We start from the raw sequence: 23,034 nt of genomic DNA on the forward strand, positions 1-23,034 counted from the left end.
AATCTGGTTCATGAGATGGAAAGGCAAACCCAGGAACACATAAATCATTAGAGGGGAGATTTGAATAAAACGTGGTCAGAAGACCCATTGTAAGATGTCTTATGTTAGGCTAAATGACTTGTTTTTCAGTGCATTCGTATGAAAAATAAGTATTACCTACAAAAATGTAAGCCAAATTGTTCAATAAATTAATCACAGCTATATTTCAGACAAATGGTCGGAGGTCTAAGTATCTGAGACCTACGTATCACACGTGCTCCCTTTTACTGTCGACAAGTTAGGATTAGTCTCTCACTCTGAAGGAACAAGGATGTAGTTATTTCCCTTTGTGTCAGCTCAAAGTACCTAGAGCCTTTTCCTCCAAGGAACCAGGGTGATGTTCAAGGAAATCCCCATACTGGTTGGCCCAGCTCTGCTTCAGGAAATCAAAATGTGTTGACCCTGACTTCTGTCTATATTCATTTCTCTTATGCCTCCAAGATTCTTTAGTTCCCTTTGACAATTGCAGACTGAATCTATAGCCACATTTCCATGGGTAATTCAGCAGTAGCTGATTTGGAAAGCTTCTTGAATGTGACATCACAGTATACACATTCTTCTACTTTAAAATGGCTAAGAGAAAAATTATAGAGTGGAAATAATGGAAAATATTAGATGCCAAGGACCTTAAAACGCCTTTTAGCTTTAAGGTCTGGGAATCTACATAATGCATAGGATTAATTTTTCTTCGTGCTTTCCTCACTCCTATCCCAATTCTCTCTTTGGGAAGATTTTTAAAGAATATGAGCTGAGTGCTTCAGTGTCTGTCACCATTTTATCTGCATTTTCACGAGGTTTTAGCAATCTTGTGAGTCATCTCTTCTTCACCTCCCACAAATAGCGTGGGTTAAGTAGAGCCATGGGAATTTTTTTTTAAAAAAGTACTAATTCCAGCATTGGAATCTGAAACAACATGACTTATATTAAAAACACACACATGGTGAATGACCTACCATGTAGCTTACCTGCGAGTGTTCCATTAGGCAGATGCCAGAGATTTGTGTATCCTTGTAGAGTAAGTATCCTTGATAGAGTAAGTATCCTTGATCTTCTGCTGTTTTGGAGGCAGTGTTTGACAGCAGAGTGTGTTGGAGAATTGACCTCATTACATCATACGTGCTGAATCACCATCCTACAACTCTTGTCCCCAAGGCATGGGGCAGAAGGCACTGCTTGTCATCACACTGTTACCTACCATGTAGCTTACCTGCGAGTGTTCCATTAGGCAGATGCCAGAGATTTGTGTATCCTTGTAGAGTAAGTATCCTTGATAGAGTAAGTATCCTTGATCTTCTGCTGTTTTGGAGGCAGTGTTTGACAGCAGAGTGTGTTGGAGAATTGACCTCATTACATCATACGTGCTGAATCACCATCCTACAACTCTTGTCCCCAAGGCATGGGGCAGAAGGCACTGCTTGTCATCACACTGTTAATGGAAATGTGTGCCAGTAAAAATGTTGGCAGGCTTGTGCCACATTTTTACTGTTGTTTCTCATTAACGTTACATTAATGTGATCAAGAAGGTATTTTGTTCTCTGTCTCTCTGCCCCTGTCCCTCTCTAAACAATCAACTGCGTTTAAAATCTTTTCTTTTGAAGCTACTGATCTATGGGCTTGCCTTGCAACATCCCAGTGGTTTGACTGTCCTCTAGTGGCTGTTTTGAATCATAGGTTTCAAAAAGAGAGTTTTGTTTCTTTATCGTGTCTCAAATAAAAACCTGTGTGCTGGGAATTGTCCTTTAAGGATGTGATGCTTTCGTGTTTGAAAAAACAAGAGAATAATGATGAATTTTAATCTCTATTTTGCTTCATCTTTGCTACAGTTTGAAAACCCCAAACCATTGAAATGTTAAGTAAATTAACCCACGTCTGTGCAGCCTCCATCAATGAATGCAATAGTTTAAGAATACTCGTTTTTTTGAAGAGCAAACTGCTTTTGTCTGTGCCACTCGATTTAAGGGAAAACGACTTCTGGAATCCTTTCCAAGCTCTTCATACTCAGAATAATTTCTACTGCCACTCTAATTATCAGCCAGGACGCTTATTTGTAATCACCAGCTTTCAATAATTTAAATAGGTAGTTTTTCAGCCAACTATTTTTATTCAAAATGTGACAAAAGCTAAAATTACATGTTGAATTTTATCCAGATGCTGTCTTCTTTTAGGACATGCCAACTGATCCAGAGCGATTGTTCATTTTCTTATAACATGTCAGAAGCACATCTTTATTTCATGAATCTAACTAGCAATCCAAAACACAGTCTGCAATTTATGTATCAGTTCATTAGCTTATCAGAACCAGCAGGCAGGGCATTTTAAGATTTAATTCAGTGTGCTGAATCATCAAACATAACCACACCCAAGCTGTGTTATCCTTCAGATTTTGGAGATGAGCTTTTTACTGTCTAACTAAATTTCAGCAGGGATCATTTTGGTGCTTACATTTTTCTCCAATAATAATAATGGCCACTTTGAATAAATTTGCCAATATGGCTATCACTACTTAATATTTCTATAAAGACCCTTAAAGTCTCTTGTTTAAATTTTTAAAATTTCTTTTTGTATACAAAATGGACCAACTTTTTGACCTCAAAAAGAACTGAGTAAGACAGAATCCAGATTCCTTAAGAAAAAATTTCTGCTGTTTTAAACTTTTTTTTTTAGTCTAATAATTACCATCTTCCACGCCGGCAAGGGGGTTCACTCTGAAAAGTCCCAAAGCTGCAAAATTGCAAAATTGAGAAGCTAGGTTAAAGGTTTTTCTGTTTTGTGAAATTTGTTAGATTTTGCCAAGTCCCTGGTTTTGCACCGAAAAAGTTTCAGGGTAAGCTTGTTGTTCTCCTTTGTCAGGGTCTTTGTTCAAATAGTGTCCATGGAGTGGGTAATTTCTATCAATGAATATGGATACAAACAGTTGCTTCAGTGCCGCTCAGTGTCCTTCTGTCAGTTCCCAGCAGGTCCCCTCTCCCAGTTCTCATTGTGGGTTTTCCAAGCTTTCAACCCTCTCTTCCAATCCACCCCACAACTCCCTGTACTCAGGGTCACCAGATGACCTTGGCTCTTACCTCACAGAGGAAGTAGACTCTATTTACAAGAACTCCTTCAAGTACTTTTCATTCGATAAACATACCTACATTTGCAATCTCAGGGGCAAGGAGACTCCTCTGATTTTCCAAGACCAGTCCCTCTATCTCACTCCTGTTTCCTCAGAGCCCTTGCTCCACCCTTGTCTCTTTTCTTGCATACATCTCCAGTCTCCCACTGGTCACTGACTCAGTTTGCTCAGCACGTAAACCTGGGTGTGATCTCTCCCAGAGGATTGCTTTAGGATACATCAGAGTCCAAGTGACAGCTCCCAGCTCCTTCCTGAACACAGAGGCCACAGGTGGCTCCTTTGACAGAGCAGCCATGTTTTCAGTTATGTGGCCTTGACACACTGGCTTCAAGGGATTATATTATGGATAGGAGCTGTAGCCAAAGACAGCAGATGTAAGAGCTTTAGCCAAAGACAGCTCAGATTTGAGAGCCAAAACTACATGGTGTCTGAGTCCTGGTTGGATTCCTGTTTGCAAGCAATAGAAAATGATTCTGGCTAATTTAACCTTAACAGACTATTTACTGGAAAGATGTCTGTGGCTCAGATAGCTAGAGGGACTCGGAGGACCTGGCTTAGAAAAGAGGTGGGAACCAAGGTGGTCTGCAGTGGGGAGCACAGCAAAAGCTATGCAAGAAGAGTAGAGTATTCAGCCTGCTGCCTCCACTCCTGCTCCTTTGTTGGGCTGGTCTCCAGCTGTCCCTATACTTGTGTGACTGTCCTAGGCTGAGTGACATGCTTGCTCCACAGCCAGGCTGGGCAGGGAGAGAGAGCACTGGCTTTTGGTTACTGTGTAGGATGTGGGTTCCATGCCCATTTCTATACAGTAGGAGATACCCTAGAAAGGAGATTCTTAGAGTGTTAACAGGAGTTGGATGCTACAGAGTCCAAACCAACAAATGATGATTGTAGATGGTTCTCTAACACAAGGAGGGGTTCTCATGGAGAACATGAATGTGAGGCAAGAGAAGAGATCAGTGGAAAGCAGTAGAAATAGAGAAGCAATAACGGAGAGAAGCAAAGATGAGCTAGACTCAGAGCAGACGAGACACACAGTTGTGTCATGAAAATGGTAGAGTCACAAGAGGAGAAGAGATGGATTGATGTCCACCCTCAGGGGTAGTGAGACAAATAGTGATTTTAGGTGCTGGATTGCTGGGGATACTTGAGCTGGCTCAATTCTGAAAGAGTAGATAGATAGTGTTATCTAGTTCACAGGCTTCGGAGTCAGAGAATCATGGGAGTCCCTGAGATTCATATCCCAGTTCAACACTCACCCACTCACCTTGGACATATTTTTTAGCCACCGCATCTTCACTTTCCTAATTTGCAAAAACTGTACCTACATCATTTTGTTGATGTAACAATAAAATGACAATACATTTAGGTTCTTATCATAGCTCTTGGCATATTATATGTTAACTGTTATTATTACTCTTATTATTTCATATCTCCCATGACTTTACAAATGTTATTCTATTTCTTTATCTTCATAGAAAAGACCAACTCACCTTTAAGATATAGCTCAGATGTTACCTTCTCTGCAAATACACTCATGAATATTCCCCCTGCCCTAGGTAGAACTGATAATTCAAGGCAACACTTACTGAGTGACTACAATATGCATGATACAGCATTTTTCTAGGTGCTGGAGATAGCAAAGATGTCAAAGACATAGTTTGGTTCCTCAGTAGTCTACAGCTAGAGGGAAAAACAGGGACATAAACACACAATTTTAATATCTTCCAGTAAGTACCATGATAGAGCTAGGACAGAAGAGCACCCCGCTTTCCATTTTCTCCCACTTAAATCATGCCTCTATTGCAGCAGCCATGCCATTGTGAGTATACTTTTTGAGCACACAAATATATCTTTTACATCTTTTTATCTCTAGGACATATTAAGCACTCAGTATCTTTGTTAGATAAAGTATGATTCCATTATATCTTCACTGAAAAACTTATTAATTTTTGGAGATATCATTCCCACTATGTATTACTATCTGAATAAAGTTTTATTTTGAAATTCCCTAAGTTACTTCCTTACCAAAAGTTAAGGTTCAGTCACTGCTCAATGTTATCACCTCTAATCTGGTTGAAATTTGAATGAGGCGAGGGGGACTTGTCCGGAGAATACCAGGTTGAAGCTTGAGGGAGTCCCACACACATAAGATAAAGCCCCATGTATGGGGAAAGCTGAGGCATGAGAGGAAGTAGGGCTAGGGGCGCAGGTAGAGATGGAGCTGGACTGACCCTTGAGTGGTGCAATTGGAGTCCTAGGGGGACAGGGGGGAGGGAGCAGAGAACACATAGAGGCATCCACCGTGTGTGAGGAGGAAAGAGAGGCCAGTGGGACTGGAGCAAAACAAGGCTGAGAGCAGAGGCCAGAGAGGGGATAGGGATGAGGGAGAAAGAGTCCAGTCATTCATTTGCTTGGGGATTATGTGAAACATTGGCATGCACAACGCATGCTCAGGCAGGGTTGAATGAATTTCCTAATTGTAATGAGGAGGGACGTATGAGAGTGTCAGAATAGTGGTCCCTGGGTGTCAGGCGGGAGAATAACTGCCATCCTCACAGCTCCAGGTGAGCCAGGGTGAGTAGGACAGGGAGGAGATGAGGACCCAAGAAGTAGGGCTCAATCCACGTTGTGGCATCTTTCTCTGATTTGAGCATTATGTTATACAAACCTGTGACCGAAATGCATGTGCCTTGCTCAGTCACCTACGGGATCATTCACCCACATTTTTTTTTCTTTTTTGAGAGAGTGCAAGGGAGGGGCAGGGGCAGAGACAGGGAGACAGAGGGTCTGAAGCGGGCTGTGTGCTGACAGCAGCAAGCCTGATGTGGGGCTTGAACTAATCAACCACGAGGTCATGACCTGAGCCAAAGTCGGGCACAGACAACTGAGCCAACCAGGTTATTTTTAAATAACCATAATTTTTAAATGTTATTTTTTCTGCTTTTGACTTTTTAAGGTAAAATTTGTCAATGATGATTTTCTTCATTTCTGGGTCTTTTATGTTTGCAACTATGACTTGTGTTGATTAATAGCTAAACACTGTATGAAAATATAATAAAGCATTATGGAAATTCTGAGCAACTAGATTATTTTTTGCTTTTGTCACTCAGAATTGGCAACTTTGCGATTTGTGTTTTATCTATTTTGGATGATTGCCTTGATCAATCAAACCGAATAGAAATAAAGCCTACTTTAGGTGGGAGTGGGGCATGGGCAAGTAGACTTTGGCCAAGTAGAGCTGACTATCTTTCAGGGCTGGAAAGAAGCTTGTCCAATTTCTTCATTTTGAAAATGTGGAAACTGAACTTAGAAAGGCCAAATGACTTGCCAGGACCGTCCTGGGGGAACAGAAATAAGAACCCATGTTTCCTCTCCTTAGTCGAATCATAGAATCATTAATATTTGGTACAGAGAGTAGAAAAACTCTAAATACTGGGTAAGTGGAGGTGGAATTTTTTAAACATTTAAATCAGGTTTTATTGACCTATTATTCATATATAATCTCCATTTCAAAGGTCTAGGGTCTACTTTGAGAATCCATGAAGAATTTGGGGAAGATAGTGAAATGGTCAGATTTATACTTTAGGAGTTATTCTATCAAGACTTACTCCTCAGTACTGCAAATAAATTTTAAAAACTGTATGTATTTAAAAAATATTTCTCACTACATTTTTATTGACAAATTAATTTTATTGGTGTGATTTCTTTTTTTGACTGTACAAGAAATATATTAGCTTTTTGCTACTATCATATTATTTCCAGATACCGCCGTTTGTTTTTCCTTGAATTGATTTGGTTCAGTGGAAATTTGTATTTGAGTTGCTTATAATGGTCAATATCTCTTTGGTATCCTTCATGCTTAGTGGAGTCTTAGAGCCCAGTATAATGCAGAATAAGACACCTGTGACTGTGCACTGATCAGTCAGTAGAGGCCCTCTAGAAACTCACTTCAAAGTCAGTGTGATGTACCCTGTACTCATGTATTCTTTGATTCACTGCTATAGGATGAAGCATTGCTATCTCTCACTTGGACTTATGAGATCTGGGATATTAGTTGATTTAGTGTGTGTGTGTGTGTGTGTGTGTGTGTGTGTGTACATGCATGTGTATATATTTGTGTGTGTGTGATTCTGTGGGGAAATAAAAATAGTATAAAACATGGTCACTAATCTCATTATCTCCTGATTGTGTCACCTTAGCCCCTGCCATTTCTTATAAAGCATGAGTGGTGGACATTTATCAATCTTGTTTTTGTCCATCCAAACATCAGACCCCGTATTCCACGTTTGGGAAATGTTCTCCCTTATGATGCCTTGCCAGAGCTCTCTGTAGGAGTGCTGATGATAGTGACTCCATCTTCGGCCCTCCATCTTGTTCATGATCACTCAGTGACTTCTCTTGGGGTCGTATGTTTTTCCCTTGAAGATACCTTAGAAATACCTTGGACATACCTTGGAAATGCCTCCCAAGGTTGGAATGAGGAGGGCCGGCTCTGGCCTCCCACAAATCTGTTAGAGTAACATAGTCTTTCCCTTTCCTGATGCACAGGTGGCTCCATGAGGTCTAATTAAAGGTTAGCTGTCAGTTAGATGCATGCAAACCCTTTCATCTTACTACAGGCCACTCCCCTCAACCTCCATCCCCTTGCTGTATAAAATCTGTAGACTAAGGTCTGGCCTTTGCTGAGAACAGCTGTGCACCAGCTTGGATCATAGCCTGCCCCGATCCCCCGTCAGTAAGTTATTCTGAATAAAACTCTGTGTAAACTGTATGAAGTCACACACTTCCTTTTCCAGTCTCAAAGTGCCTTTTCAGTTTGTGGGATACTTTACTGTCCCTCCCCTACCTTTGAACACTCACCTTTCCAGGCTCCTTCCAGTTCAGGCATGGATCTAGGCTCTGCCAATCAGATCCACCTGCTCTCCAGACTGTGAATCAGTAACTAGTGACACCAAGAAGCAAGGGTCATCCGGAGTATATTTGGACAACATTTGGGTTTGGGGACAGCATACACAACCACATTTGGTTTCTGAGGGGAGCAGTGGTAGCAGCTCCCCAGGCAGCATCCAGGGTCTGGTCACTGAGGCTGCTTGCATGTGCCATGGTGTCTGTGGCTGGCAGGAGTTTCAGGATGTCTTTACCTGACAAGTCCTGTGGTTTGCTTTTGGAATTTTTTTTCTGGCTATAAAATCCCTAAGTTTGCTTCTTTAGCCCTTCCAGAGAGTATGTGAGCTATCTAACATCTCTTAAGTACACATTTCCATTTCTGCTTTAATTAACTGGCACTGGTTTCTTTTATTTGCATCCAAAAGCCCTATTACTGAAAGCTGTATGAGAGATATTGGAGCCCATACACCTTCAAAAATATCGAAGGGAACCTGGAATTTATCAGCAGTCCTTGGAGGGGATAAGAGAAAGCAGAAATCAAGTTGCTATTAAGAAAATGGACCTGAGCAGCCATTGAAATTAGTGGGAAAAAAACCAGCTAATCAAATTACCATCTGTTGTCCCCTTGAATGACAGTCCCACTGAAGCTGAAAGCTGGGTTTGTGAGGCAAAGTAATTGCTCCAAGAGGGCAGTTGAGGAGTGTGAGGAATTCAAGGTCTGTGGAGCATAGCAGTGGACAGTTTAGCAGAAGAAAATGACAAACTCAAAGTCCTTAGTTCTCAGCTCAAGGCACCAACTGCAAACCAGTCACTTTCTAAGATAGAAATGTATAATCTCTTTCAGCCACAAGGCTGAGACGATTGGAACCTATACGCAAAGATTTATCCTCCAGGTTGTTCATACTTTCCTTAGTCTCTTATATAGAAATTTACATTTTAATTAATAGGATACTAAGTAGAGGTCTTAACATGGGGTGGAGATGTGTGAGAGGCATTGAGTTGCTCAGTGTTCAGACCATCAAACTCCACTGCACTGTGCCCTATGCCCTACTCCCAGAGTAAGCGTGCCCCTGGTCCTATTACAAAGTCAACCCAATGGAATCGCAAGATTTTATTAACATATTTGCAAAACTCTGGGTGACACAATGAGAGAATGAATTCTGAGGATTGTTGAACAAGGATGGAAGAATGTGATTTAGATCAAGAAGATTATGCCAGTACCTGTATATGTACCTATATGCAATTCTGTATTCAACTGGAGGTGATTTTAATTATTTCTTATAGTCTGCTGATGAACTTGTACTCAACAGTGGCCCAGACATTTCTCATATAAGATAGAGGAAGAAATTAAAAGACTTAGAGATGTAGGGAACCAAGAGGGAATTTTTTGTGTTTAATCCATTCCCTTAACTCTTGACTGTGGCCCCAAGGCCTCCCTGAGCCATGCATTGAGAAATTCATTGGTGAGGTGAATGCCTGTAAGAAATTCCTGAATGAATTTTTAGGAAATTCCTGTAGAGTCTCTTCTTTGTGGACCTAGAATCCAGTGAGAGGAGACACAGTTGAAGTGAACTCTCTGATTTACTGTGGTACTAGAATCCCAGAGTGGCAGAAGCCACCCAGCAGGACATTAACATTGGAGACAATTAGGGTCTGGGTGGGTGGTGGGGAGGAAGAGGTGAGTGGTGGGCAATCACAATGGTCTGACCCCTAGAGATTTTTCGTATTTGCTGATCAGTCATGAGTACTCTAGTACGGTCATGAGTACCTGTACTCTAGTACAGCCCACCAAGAAAACATTTGATTTGTAAAACAATACCAACATCAACCAAACCCTCAAACTCTAGGTATGTCAATCAAAGACCTAATTTGAACCACCACTGAAGAAAGTCTTGGCCTTTTGTCCAATTTCCAAACTTAAATTTTAAACATGAAAAGGAAGGTTAGGTACTCTTGAAAAAGAATTCTGTGATAGATATCACCAGTGTGCATTTCTTCTAGCCTTCTGCCAACAGACCTTCAGCTGTGGAGATGGCCCTGCATTAGGGGAGGGAAATGCTTGGATCTTTCAGGTATAACACAACAGTTGCTCTGAGCTAACACCATTTCCTGAGGATCCAGAACGCCACTGCGACCAGTCAGTCAGAGTGAGGGCCTATGAGCATCAGGTAATAAGTTTAAAAATTTGAACGCAATTTACCTTGAAGGAATGCAGTCTCATCTCTATTAATTTACTCAGTTCCTGATTTTATGATTGGAATTAAAACTTTCAGCAACCACAAAATTCCTTTGTTGACTTTCTGACACATGGAGTAAAGGTAATTATGATAAGAATTGCCTAGTAGAAGCCTCTAGGCGTCCTAGTGGTTTTTAAAATATCATTCATTCATTCATTCACTTATTCAGACAACTTTTATAAATTGCCTACTACATGTCAGAACCTATGCATGGTAATTTGTTAATAAACAAAACAAAAATTTCTGCCTTAGTGGGGTAAAAATCTTAGAGGAAGAAGACAAATGAATAAGTGAAGTATATGGTATGCCAGGTAGTGGTTAGTGCCACAGAGAAACTAAATTAGGGATAGAGTGAGGTAGAGGATTGCCTCTTTCTCAGAGCCAACTGGAATTACAAGGGGATGGGGGCCGATGTGAGGGTCCTGGGTTTCTTGTGGTGGCCAGTGTAAACAGTTTGAAGGAATAATGAAGTAACATATGACACCAAATGGATAAAATAAGAAACAAAAAGCCAATTTCATGGTAGAAGGAATAAAAAGTCACCAGCAGGGGCTGAAAAGGTACAGGGGTGTTCATTCCCTATCTGATCTCCATTTAATGTGCCTGTGTGGCAGGTGCAGGAAGAGGAGGATGGATGCTGGGGAAAGAAGTGTTTGTGTTTTAATATTAGAATTTAAGCTGAGCGTGCAACAGAGAATCCATCTCATTGGGGGTGATCAGTAGATACCACGTTATAGCTTTGAGTCCTCATTCTGATACTGTGAACCTTAGCAGTGACAATTCTGGCATTAATTCTAAAGCGTTTAGCAGCTCAGCTCGTCTCCATGGAGTGGTGCTAGAGAGTCAAGGACTATACAGAGTTAGAATATTATCAGCCCTAACGAAGCTTGATTGATTGTTATATTGTTTGTTTCATAAATGGCTTCTCTTTCCACTCAGTTTTATCATCATTAATCAGTGGAATAGCCTGCTGGATGTTGGTGTCTAAACTGAAATTAAAATCTGTTTGTTCAGAATGGTTTTGTGGAAGCTTAGTATAACAAAAGAAGAATGATTTATGCAAAGGTTTATCTTTCAACCCACTTGTTTTCAGAATCCACCCATTTGATTATATAAAGTGAATTAGCTTTTGTCCTTGAGCTGAGTATCTTTGGATTTGATGCCAAGCATTAAACTGCAAAGGGAAGATCTCCTCCTATCAAATGTTGTTCTTTGCTAACAATGTTAAGAAAAATGATGTCAGTTCACTGCTCCTCAAAATATGGCTTGGTTGACCTGACTTATCCACATTAATTAAAAAAAATTTTCTCTAGAAAGGTTTTTCTTCTGTCATAAAACACACGTATTTATTGACGAAAATCTGGAAAATTCAGAAAAGTGGAAAGGAAAAGTATTAGCTTTCTGAGTTGTCTGCCAGTTTGCTTATGCTATGTAAACACTGTATATACTAATGCTCCTCTGTAATTTTATGAATATTCATTTATCCATACAACCCTTCAGACTGTTTTCTTTTGTACTTGGAAAAGGTTAGCAAATATCAGAAGAGACTATAGCAATTATATGGCAGTTACTCTCAGATAATATATTTATGAATTGCTTTCTTTTCTTTTTCTGTTGCTGGTGTTTTTAGTTTGCATTTTTTTTTTTTTAGCATCATGGTTCCTTGAATCCAGCCCATGTGGCACTTCCAGGTGAGACAGGACTGGGATGCTATTTGGACTATGTGCAGACACAGCATTGCCAGCATTCTAGGGCAAAATCAATCTGCTCAAATAACTGAAAGTTTATATTTTAACTGATATGTTTGCAATCACAAAAACCTTATGACACAACATGATTAGATAGTCTGGTGGGGGTGCAGAAAGCAGGGAGACATGAGCAAAGAATTTTTGGTTTCATAAGACATAAATATAAATGATTTATCTAAAAAAACTTGTATGGGACTTTGAATTTTATAGATATGATCTCATGTTCAAACAGAGAGATAACAGGAACATTTGGTTATTCAGTCTATATGTATTTATTGAGTGCCTGCTGTGTACTAGCACAAAGGACTTCAAGAAAGGTACCGTGTGGGCGCCTGGGTGGCTCCGTTGGTTAAGTCTCCGACTTTGGCTCAGGTCATGATCTCATGGTTCATGGGTTCAAGCCCTGCGTTGGGCTCTGTGCTGACAGCTTAGAGCCTGGATCCTGCTTCAGCTTCTGTCTCCCGCTCTCTGCCCCTCCCCTGCTTGTTCTCTGTCTCTCTCTTTCTCAAAAATAAATAAACATTAAAAAAAAGAGAAAGGCACAGCGTGGCTGGAAAAAAATGAGCAAGGAGGCATTTGCTTTCAGGATGCTCGATTATCTGATTAAATGTCATAAATGATAATTCAGTAACGCACCTATTATGATCATAAAATTTTGTTTTTGTTTTAAGTGTTTTAACTAAGGCATCAGCCAAAAATATACCAGATTGTTATAAGACCAGAGAATTTAATCACCTTGGACTGGTTCTTGTATAATTATTCAACACCTGACTTCATTTAAATTTTCTGCTTTATCTTTTTCTTTCCTTTACATCCCAAAAGCGTGTGCTCATATGCCACGCTTACACGCACACACATACACACAGATCTTACTATCCAACTCCCACAGTGCCTTTTCCTCTTCTTCGCTGAAGCAAGAAGTACTCTACCCACCTTGGTTCAAGCGTGTATTCAACAAACATATCCCTGTTTGTGCCTTATTTCTTCAGGAAAGTTTTCATGATTCATTACCAACAGCTTTGAGTGTATTCACCTTATTTTAACTCCAATCTACATCATACTCTCATTGTACTATTAAAATTATAAATATTTCTCTTGTGTGTGCATATCTCTACCTTCTCTTCCATATCAGATCGTAAATCTGTAAGAGAGCCAATCGTTACCTCAAACAAGAAATATACAATGATATCACTTCTACTGCCTTTGAGCACTGTATTTACAAAGTCCTAAAAGGAGTCATATTATTTTACTTAGGGATCTCTCATTTACAAGGAACAGATGCACTAAGGTGTCCTATGTAAGCACATAAACAGGGATTTCATGAGAATCTGAGAAGGGGAGCTAAAGCACATAGCTGGGAACTGGATGCCTCTTGGGTATCGCGCACTGTCTCTCTGTCTGTTGCTGAGTCTTGCTCTCTTGTGACTTGTTGTTTCTCTTGCCATGTATGTTGTTGCTTGTTGTCTTCTCTTGTCTGTGCACTAAGCTGCCTTTATGTGACATCAAATTTGGCAGCAAAGCCACATGGCCTGGATTTCCATCTTGCTCTCCCACTTATAGCTTGTGGTGAGTTTCTTAATTCCTTTGTGCTTCAGTATTCTCGTCAGTAAAAGGGTGATGGTGGTGGCGAGTTGTTAATACCAGTAATTACTTTGTAGGGTAAATGCATTAAGAAAGTGAAACACATAGTAAGTACCATATAAATGGTGGCTCTTATTATTTATACATTTTATTTTTATTTCCTTGTAACTTCAGTTGATTGTGCACCATCATCGTTGTCGTGATATGTCCTACAAGATAGGTTGGTGCTCCTCTTAACCCAGTCCCATACTCCTAAGAAAGCAATCTCTTTGGCTCAGTTCATCTTTTTAGACTGGGCCCCATTGGTATTGGTTCCTGGCAGGCCAGTGGGCAGGCTGTAAGTGCCTTGCTTTGGTCCAATCTTATATATAGGGGTTGAGGGTGGAATTTCTTGCATTCTTATGGCTGCTATCTCTCACCAGGCTAGTCAATTTCCCAGCTTCTAGTGGAAGAGAGGGTAGGCAACAGACACCATAAAATACGTACTGGCCAAAGATGTAAGTGAATGTGTTTTTGCAAATATTGATTGGATTTTTAATGAGTTTTTAAAAATTGTATTGTAATTTTCATTGATTTTATAACATCAAAGATATAATTCATAGATTCTTACTATTACTAAGATGAACCCTTTAAATCTGGCAAATACATGACAGTGTTATGGAAGGAGTACAGAGCTTGAAGTCTGGATCTGGAGGAGTTCTGGTTTCTGCCCTTACCCACTGGTTAATCCTGTGCAATGCATGGTATCTCTCTGAGCATCAGTTTCTTCATCTGCAATTAGGGACACAAAATCCATTTCACAGAATGTGAAATATCAGTTATTATTATAAATATACTACTTTATAGGGAGTAGTTTCCCTGGATAGTGCCTTTACTGAAAAACTCAGCATCAGATTCAGAAATAAAAGAGTACATGATGATCACAATAGATAAAAAAAAGTCTTTTTAATATCTGTATTTGCCAGATTCAAAAGGCCAGCAGCATAGAGAAAAAAAATCAATGACGGAATGAAGATAACAATGAAGCATAAGTGATATCGAAGAATAACAGCTCAATAGTAAGCTGGAAATAATAAAATTCCAGCAGTTTCCTCAGATCAAGGACTTAAGTCTTATAAAAGAGTAAAGAGAACCATTTGGAAGATTTGACTATTGTGCTCAGGTATATTAGGGCTCACTCTTACTAACCTCATTTTAAAAATTGCAAAATTAACCTAATTTCTAATGTTCATATTACTAGTAGCTCAAGCATAGTTATACATAGGATTCTGATGGATGACCAGCTTATACCAACTGGTTGAGTGTCTAAAGTGTGATTTGAGGAATACACAAGACTCTCTTCCCAAAGTACTCTCCCAATAGATTGCTGATTCTTCTTGAGAAGACACAACTCACTTTGAGCCAGACTGCCTGCGTTTGGATTCTACCTCCAAAATTTACTAGCTTAGTGATTCACACTCTCATCTTTAAAATGGGATAATAAAGGTACCTCATAGTCGCATACTCCACAGGGTCGAATGAGCTATATTTAAAGACTGTACAAGTGTCAACTCCTATTATGTTAATGAGACAAGAGGAAAAGTCCGGAGAAAGGAATCCTGTCTTAATGAGAGATGTGTGTGTGTAAGTGTGTGTATAGGGAGTGGCCAAAGAATATCACAAAGAATAGTAGGGGTAAAAACAGAGTGAGTGCTAGAAAATAATATGAAGAGCCCACCCAGAAGGGCAGTGGGCATCAATTATTAGTTTCCCTTTTTTCATAGCTTTGCAGAGAATCACCTAGCCAACTACTGATAAAAGCACCTTTACTACTCTGGCTTCCAGAGAAAGATTAGTATACATCTTCTCTCTCATCATATAGCCCATTAACCCTTTTGTTTGTCAGTGGGAGAGTTTTCTGGTTCCCTATTCAGTTATTTTTTTCCCTCCAGTTCCATTTATTTTAAAAAAGCTTTTTTTTTTTTTTTGTACTAAGCAATAGGAGTACAAAGTTTGTTCAAGGTAAATCTTATATCTATGTAAGAAAGTTTGGTGACTGTGAAGATTTCTCAAGAAATTTTGATGGCAGTAAACATGTTTATTCTGGGAATGTTAATATCACTGCTCTATTGGTTGTTGCATTAAGTGGAATGTTAAATGATCTGAGAACTGATAATCTTCATTCTTACCACTTTGGATGTTGATAGCCAATACGACCACTTAGCCTTGATGTGACTTTTGCAAAGATGATGGTTCTGTGAATTATTTAGAATTGCATTTGTTTGTGACTTTCGATAAAACTCAGTGACAACACTTGAATCAACAACATTCATTTCTCTCCCATTAATGCCTGGATACAGGCATTCCGTGGCTCTAATGGCAGACAGTTCTGCTTCTTGAAGTGCTCAAAGACCCTGTCTTGGTGCTCTTCCATCCCATGGCCTCCATTTCTAAAGTCAAGCCAGCATATCTCTATCCAGACATTGGGAATGAAGGAAGGAAGAAGGGCTTGTTCCCACCATTTCAGGACCCTTCCTCGTGTTTTAGACAACACTCTACTCACATTCTGTTGGCCAGAACTTAGTCACAGGGTTGTGCCTAGCTGTAAAGGAAACTGAGAGCTGTACTCTTTATTTTGTACAGCCATGTGCTTGGGAAGAAGGGAGACTAGCTGTCTTGCAACAAATAGCAGCCTTTGCCATCCTGGGTCCGGGTAACTATTAATCAACCTGTAAAATGAGATACAATGCAAAATGCAATGGAATATTCATCTAGGTATTTCAAAGCCATCTCTGATAGCTCAGTTTCTTAAAATATAGTACTTAATTATCACAAAGGAGCTCACTTATTTCCAGGAGTGAATTAGAAGTTCAGTAAAAGACGATGTAATTTTAGTGATCTGCTTGGCTTCCTAAACCCATATTTATTAACTTCCCATAGCAGATTCCCACAGGGTCAAGTGCAGGCTTGGTTGGAAGAGTAATTCCATTCTGACCTAGAAGAAATTTTAAAAATTTACATTTATGGCTTGAAGAGTCACATCCCATGGATTTCCCTCTCAGACACTTTACTTGTTTCTAAACTTTTTTTTAAATAAAATAAGTCCTTGCATTGAACTTCATTAATAGGTCCTCCAGGACCAAGGTTCTTTTCATTCCTCCAAAGGGCAAGTGCTAATGCTTTCTCTGAGGTCCTGCATCATCTGCCTCTGATGTCAACCACATCCAACTTTACACTCTGTAGAGTCCCCTGTTGCTTTGTCCCTGATGCTGAGACGCCCATTTGCTACCTACTGCTGAGCCATTATGCCACTCTGGGATTCTGGGCACTGCCTGGAGCTTTCTGGAGTGCTCATTCCACTAAGGTGTTTTTATTCTCTGGGTTTCTGCTTCCCTATCCAGTCAATTCCAGAATACTATCACCTCATATGCCTGATGATCAGATGAGAAGTTTGGATTAGCATGATGTTACAAAAGAAAACACAACAAAAACCTGTTTAGTTATATACTTATCACTGTAGAGACACAGTCCAGGGTGGAATAGTTGGCAGAGGGAGGACCCTGCTAATGGTAGCTGCAGTTACAAATTAAACTTGAAGCTGATAGATGCACAGTGCAGAAGGATTCCTCACAGGAACAAACCAAAGAACCCCTGGAGAACAAACATGCGATCTGTCAAAGTTTATCATCATGTAAACCAAAATCAGGCACACGGAGATTGTTGGTAATCCCTTGGCAAACCATTATGCCTTCTTGGTTTGAAAATGACCTGTAAAAAGGATCCTTGAACTTGATGTTTGCAAATATTCAAAAGAAAATGTACTCCTATCTTTCAGAAAAGGAACTATCAGGGTGGTGGATAAGAGATTGGGCTTTGGATTCTGGCAGATCTCAGGAAACCCGAACTTCCTCTTGTCAGCTCTGTAACCTTGGGGAAACTGCACCATCTACTTAAACCTCAGTTTGCTCATCTTTAAAATGGGTGTAATAACAGTACTTATAAGAATATTGTAAAGAGAAAGGAAATAATTTATTTAAATACTTAGTATACTATCTACACATTGTGTGCCCTTCATAAGTACCATTGTAAAAAGCAAGAAAGATACTAATGTAATGTAACTTCCTTGCTATCTTTTAAAATGAGCAGGTGGGGAATCACGCACAAACTAAACAAAAACAACAACAACATAGTATGATCCTCCATGGTACTTTAAATGACATGGAAAACTCACGATTCTTTTTCTCCCCCAGTTTCATTGAGATGTAATTGACATATAGTACTGTATAGATTTAAGGTATAGAGCATAATGACTTGACCTATAAATACCACAATAAATTTAGTTAACATCCATCATCTTAAATACAAAAAAGGAAAAAGAATAAAATGTCTGTGATGAGAACAGTTACAATAGTTCTTGTGATGAGAAAGTTAAAAACTTTCTTTTTTTAATTAAAAAATTTATTTATTTATTTATTTATTTATTTATTTATTTGACAGAGAGAGAGAAAGTGTGTAAGCGGGGGCGAGAGGCAGAGGGAGAAGAGAAAGAGAATCTTAAGCAGGGTCTGTGCTGAGTATGGAGCTCGGTCCCATGACCCTGGGATCATGACCTGAGCTGAAATCAAGAGTCAGACACTCAGTCGACTGAGGCCCCCATGCATTCTGGTATCTAATTTCTTAACTTTTATATATATCACACAGCAGTGTAAACTATAGTCATCATGGGGTTCATTACATCTCTCGTACTTATTTCTTCTATAACTAGAAGTTTGTCCATTTTGACCACCTTCCTCCAATCCCCATTATCCCCACCCTTTGCTTCTGGTAATTGTAAATCTGATCTCTTGGAAAAATCATGATTCTTAGCATGTTCTACTATTATGCTGTACTAAACTCCATTAATGTGATGTTTATATTCTAGTTTTATGAGTGATGAGAAGTTCAGGGAAAACAACAGCTTTAATAAGGAAACCAAAAGGGAGGTGTCCTAGAATCTTTGCATAATTATGACTCCACCTAAACCCCACTTCTAATCTCCTAAATCTCACTATAAGTCTGTCGTGATTGCTATGATTTCTGGTACAACCAGCTATTACCGCACCTATTTCAAGCTGGTAGAACCTGAAAAGGTCTTGCTTCATTTGACAAAGCAGAGAGATGCAGTTCTCATCTCATAAATCAAACAGGTATCAGGAAAAACTTCTCCACTTACAGAGCTGTCTGTGGATCAGTAGATCAGCATCACCTGGGAGCCTGTTAGAAATTCAAAATCTCAGGCCCCACCTTGAATCAGCTAACTCAGAATCTGCTTTATGACAAGATGCCCAGAGAAGCATTCAGGTGAAGAATATTTCACATCCTGTATTTCATTTAAAATTTAGCAAGAGTTATTATACTAGAGTGATAGATTTGTTAAAAATTTCATGTTCCTTAACTCTGTCTTCTCTTCCATCCATCTTTGTTCTTGGCATGAAAAAGGAACATGGGCCATCACTATTTAAATTACTGGATCCTGTATTTTGTTCCTCACTTTGGTTTAAATGTTCTTGAGCTAGAAGAGTGGTAAAGCTCACCAGTTTTTATTTCAGAGAGACAGAGATTGTTCCATCTCTACCAGTTACCTAGAGTAAGTCAGTTTTCTCATATATAAAATGGGCATAATAGTAATGGTTCTTTTCCCACATATTTTTTTAGTGGCTCCCACAGCTTATAGGGTCAAATAAGAGGCTCTGTATGATCAGCCCATTTTCTTGGGAACTCTGATTAGCTATCTGAGACTAGACTGTAAGTGAGTCAAAATATTTAGAATTTATGCAATTTGAACTCTCCCATTGATTTTATTTAGTTGTTAGTGGTGATTTCTGTTTTCAAGATGAGGACACATTTTTATTTCCCATTGCTCAAGGCTTACTTAAATGCACCCAAATAAGACTGAATGCCCTATCTGTGCTCAGCACTATCCAGTGATGTGGACATAATACTGAGCAAGGTAGAAAAGCTGCTTCTCTCATGGGGCTTACGTTCTAGTAATAACTGTACAAACTGTAAATATGTTTACTATACCTTATTACAACATTTACTTTCCCTTTTTGTTTCAGACAAATTTTTTTTAGGACAAGGCTTGCTGCATTTCTCTATTATTTGAGTATCACAAACACAAAACCTAAAGGTGAAAGACAAAAAAAAAATGCTGCCATTATTATCATCATCATCCCTACTATAATTATTTTAATTCTAATAACCTATAGTTTTAGAATTAGAAATAAGTAAAAGACAGGTGTAATGCTACTTTTTCAGACTCATTATAACTATATGAAAAATTTAGAGCCACCAAATAGCATTTAAGTTTTAACCCCCCAGATTTTAGGGACCAAGAAGAGGCTAAGGACTAAATTTATTCTCATTCACCCTTGCAAATGAAGACCAAATGTATTCCAGAACTCAAAATACATGTATTTTGATTTTACAAAGATAATTCAAATAAGTAAAATTGGCATTTATCACTTTGCTAGTCTATCAACGACTGGCTCTTAATAAACACACACACACACACACACACACACACACACACACGTTGCATGTATATATTTAACATTTTTTAAAATCAGGTATTACTTCACCAAATACTTTGAGTAAACTTACTAGGACACAGTGGTTGTTGGTTTTTTCCCCTCTTGGTAAGAATAATTCATAAGTTTGAAGAATGGTTTTATGTGGCCAGCTATGAGTTCAAGTTCAGACATTATCATTATCATTTCAATATCAAGCTAACTGATATGTAAAATATGATTACAAACAATCATGGGGTAGCACTTGGAAGACAAGGTTTCCTTCACCTGAAATTTTGCTCCATTGAAAGGTGGAAATGGACAGCAGATGGAGGTTAAAGACTAGGAACTCCCAGAATGGCTTACTGATGCTTGTTATTATCAACAGCAAAAATCCCCGACATATTTTCTTTTTTTTTTTTTTAATTTTTTTTTCAACGTTTATTTATTTTTGGGACAGAGAGAGACAGAGCATGAACGGGGGCGGGGGGGGGGCAGAGAGAGAGGGAGACACAGAATCGGAAACAGGTTCCAGGCTCTGAGCCATCAGCCCAGAGCCTGACGCGGGGCTCGAACTCACTGACCGCAAGATCGTGACCTGGCTGAAGTCAGACGCTTAACCGACTGCGCCACCCAGGCACCCCGACATATTTTCTTTATGGAAAGATGGTGATGAAGTGTGTGCACTACATTGTAACACTTCTTTCTTCTTGTCCTTCTGAAAGCCATGAACTTCCTATTGGTGTCCTTTAAAAGGAAGCTGAGGGGCGCCGGGGTGGCGCAGTCGGTTAAGCGTCCGACTTCAGCCAGGTCACGATCTCGCGGTCCGGGAGTTCGAGCCCCGCGTCAGGCTCTGGGCTGATGGCTCAGAGCCTGGAGCCTGTTTCCGATTCTGTGTCTCCCTCTCTCTCTGCCCCTCCCCCGTTCATGCTCTGTCTCTCTCTATCCCAAAAATAAATAAACGTTAAAAAAAATAAAAATAAAAATAAAAGGAAGCTGAAGTCAGAAATGGGTTGTTATTTCCTATTCATAATAACAGTGAAAAATGTGCTCCTGCCTGTAATTGGGAAAGTAATTTCCTAAAAAGAATTTAAGTAGCCCTTGAATAATAGTCAAGTGTAACCCAAACCCTTCTTGAACATGACTCACTGCTTCACTATTGTTTTCAGCCTCTGCGGGAGATGATGATTTTCTGAATTTCCAGCTATAGATTTGTTCCTGAGAAGTGGGATTGAAGTATTGTGAAAAAAGATCCAAACTGGTATATTTTGAAACTGGCTACCATTTGAAAGACTCTGTCCCTATAAAGAAATAGAATACATTAATAAAATGAAAAGAAAAGTGTTCATCATTTTTCTTTCTTATTTTGTTTCCCTCTAGTGCCTCGGTATTTTATATGGAGACATGTCCAACTCAAAGGCATTTGTTCATTTAAAAAAACTTGGGAAGTTCACTCTTATGATCTCTTAGAACCTGGGCACTATTTCCCCTTTCAGGACCATGTGTGGATCATAGCTCTGAATCCCTTCTCCCCCTTGGATCCACGAGCACCGCTGAACACCTCTTTTCTGGATAATACTCAGATTTCAAGGAACGAAACACATGATTATGTTTGTTTCCATGTCTTCTGCCTAGACCTGGTATTTTCGTAAATTTAATAATTCTGCAAATGTAATGAAGTAAAGGTTTTAGGCTTGAGTTGGAACCACTTTTAGCTAGTAGGTTAATACAATCAAATCAGCTTATAGGCTTAATACAAACATTAGCTTTACTATGCTGTAACATCGTGATTTTTAAGAAGGGGGAATTGGATTAATATTTGGATTTCTGGTGTCAAGTACTCTGTTTTGAGCCAGTGACATCATCCTGGTCATATTTGTGATCATTCTTGAGCATCTGAGGCAATACATGTCTGTCTTTCCCCTCGTCTTCAAAAAGAGAACAATAATCAAACCTTGCTACTATAGTAAGAGTTATTAGTTTGGGAGAGAATTACTACCCTGTTGATGTTCTAAATGATGAAGAATATGGTTTTGGGTCATTCTGGGCTGGTGCTCTGGAAGTGTGATTCAGAGCCACTTAAAATTCCCTTCCGCAGGAGGCAGAGTATATGTGGTCAGATGATATTTTTAAGGCTTTTCTAGGGCTTGGTGACCTCACAGTTCAGACTGGACAACTTCCCACAATGACAGGTCTATTAATCAGGAAATGTAGGTGTGACAACCAGTCAGAGATGCCTTTGCCCTCTTCTCAAAGAAGAAGGTCCTGGACAGGCCAACTGAGAAGCACTTGGATGAACTGTGAGCTTGTCCAACCCTGACATTTTGTGACCTCAAATATATGGCCAGACGCCTCAACTTCACACTCCTTCCTTGCCTATTCACCATCAGATGATAATCAGGCGACACAATAAAAGCATCGCTTGGATTTCACTCAGTTCCCTGATGTGTTTTTAAAGCTCCAGAGAAAACTGTTGAGATGCAAGGGACATCCTGGGTATTTTGAATTAGAAAAGGGAAGGTTGAGATGAAGTAAACCAGGATGAGAAGTTTTCTTTGGCATTATTTTAAAGACAGTTGGCAGTAATCTTCAAAGGAGGGTGTGTGTTTATCTTTTTTGGCATGCCTTTTGTTTTACTCATTCTGGAGCCCCACCTTTTATTTGGGGTAATATTTTATCTGATATCCCTGGCAGCTGAGCTGAGACTGCTCACAGTTCCAAATTATCTGGTCAATTTAGGGGAAAACTCCAGTAATTTGACTTTTTGGCATCAATTAGAAAAATAACGTCCAAATAATTGCTCTGCAGTTCGGAATGTTGGTTGTTATGTTGAGACAACTGTAAATCAATCTGAACACTGCAAAATTCTGGCAACTCATTTAAATGGAACTCAGTGAAGT

At 39.4% G+C, this 23,034-nt stretch overlaps 1 protein-coding gene across 1 annotated transcript in view; it reads left to right on the top strand.

Moving 5' to 3' along the window:
* Positions 1–23,034, top strand: part of SCEL (sciellin) — a 175,696-nt gene that overhangs the window by 12,222 nt on the left and 140,440 nt on the right. The gene's annotated exons all lie outside the window — the stretch shown is intronic.

Source organism: Prionailurus bengalensis, chromosome A1 (genome assembly GCF_016509475.1).
Source record: "Prionailurus bengalensis isolate Pbe53 chromosome A1, Fcat_Pben_1.1_paternal_pri, whole genome shotgun sequence".
Lineage (NCBI taxonomy): Eukaryota > Metazoa > Chordata > Mammalia > Carnivora > Felidae > Prionailurus > Prionailurus bengalensis.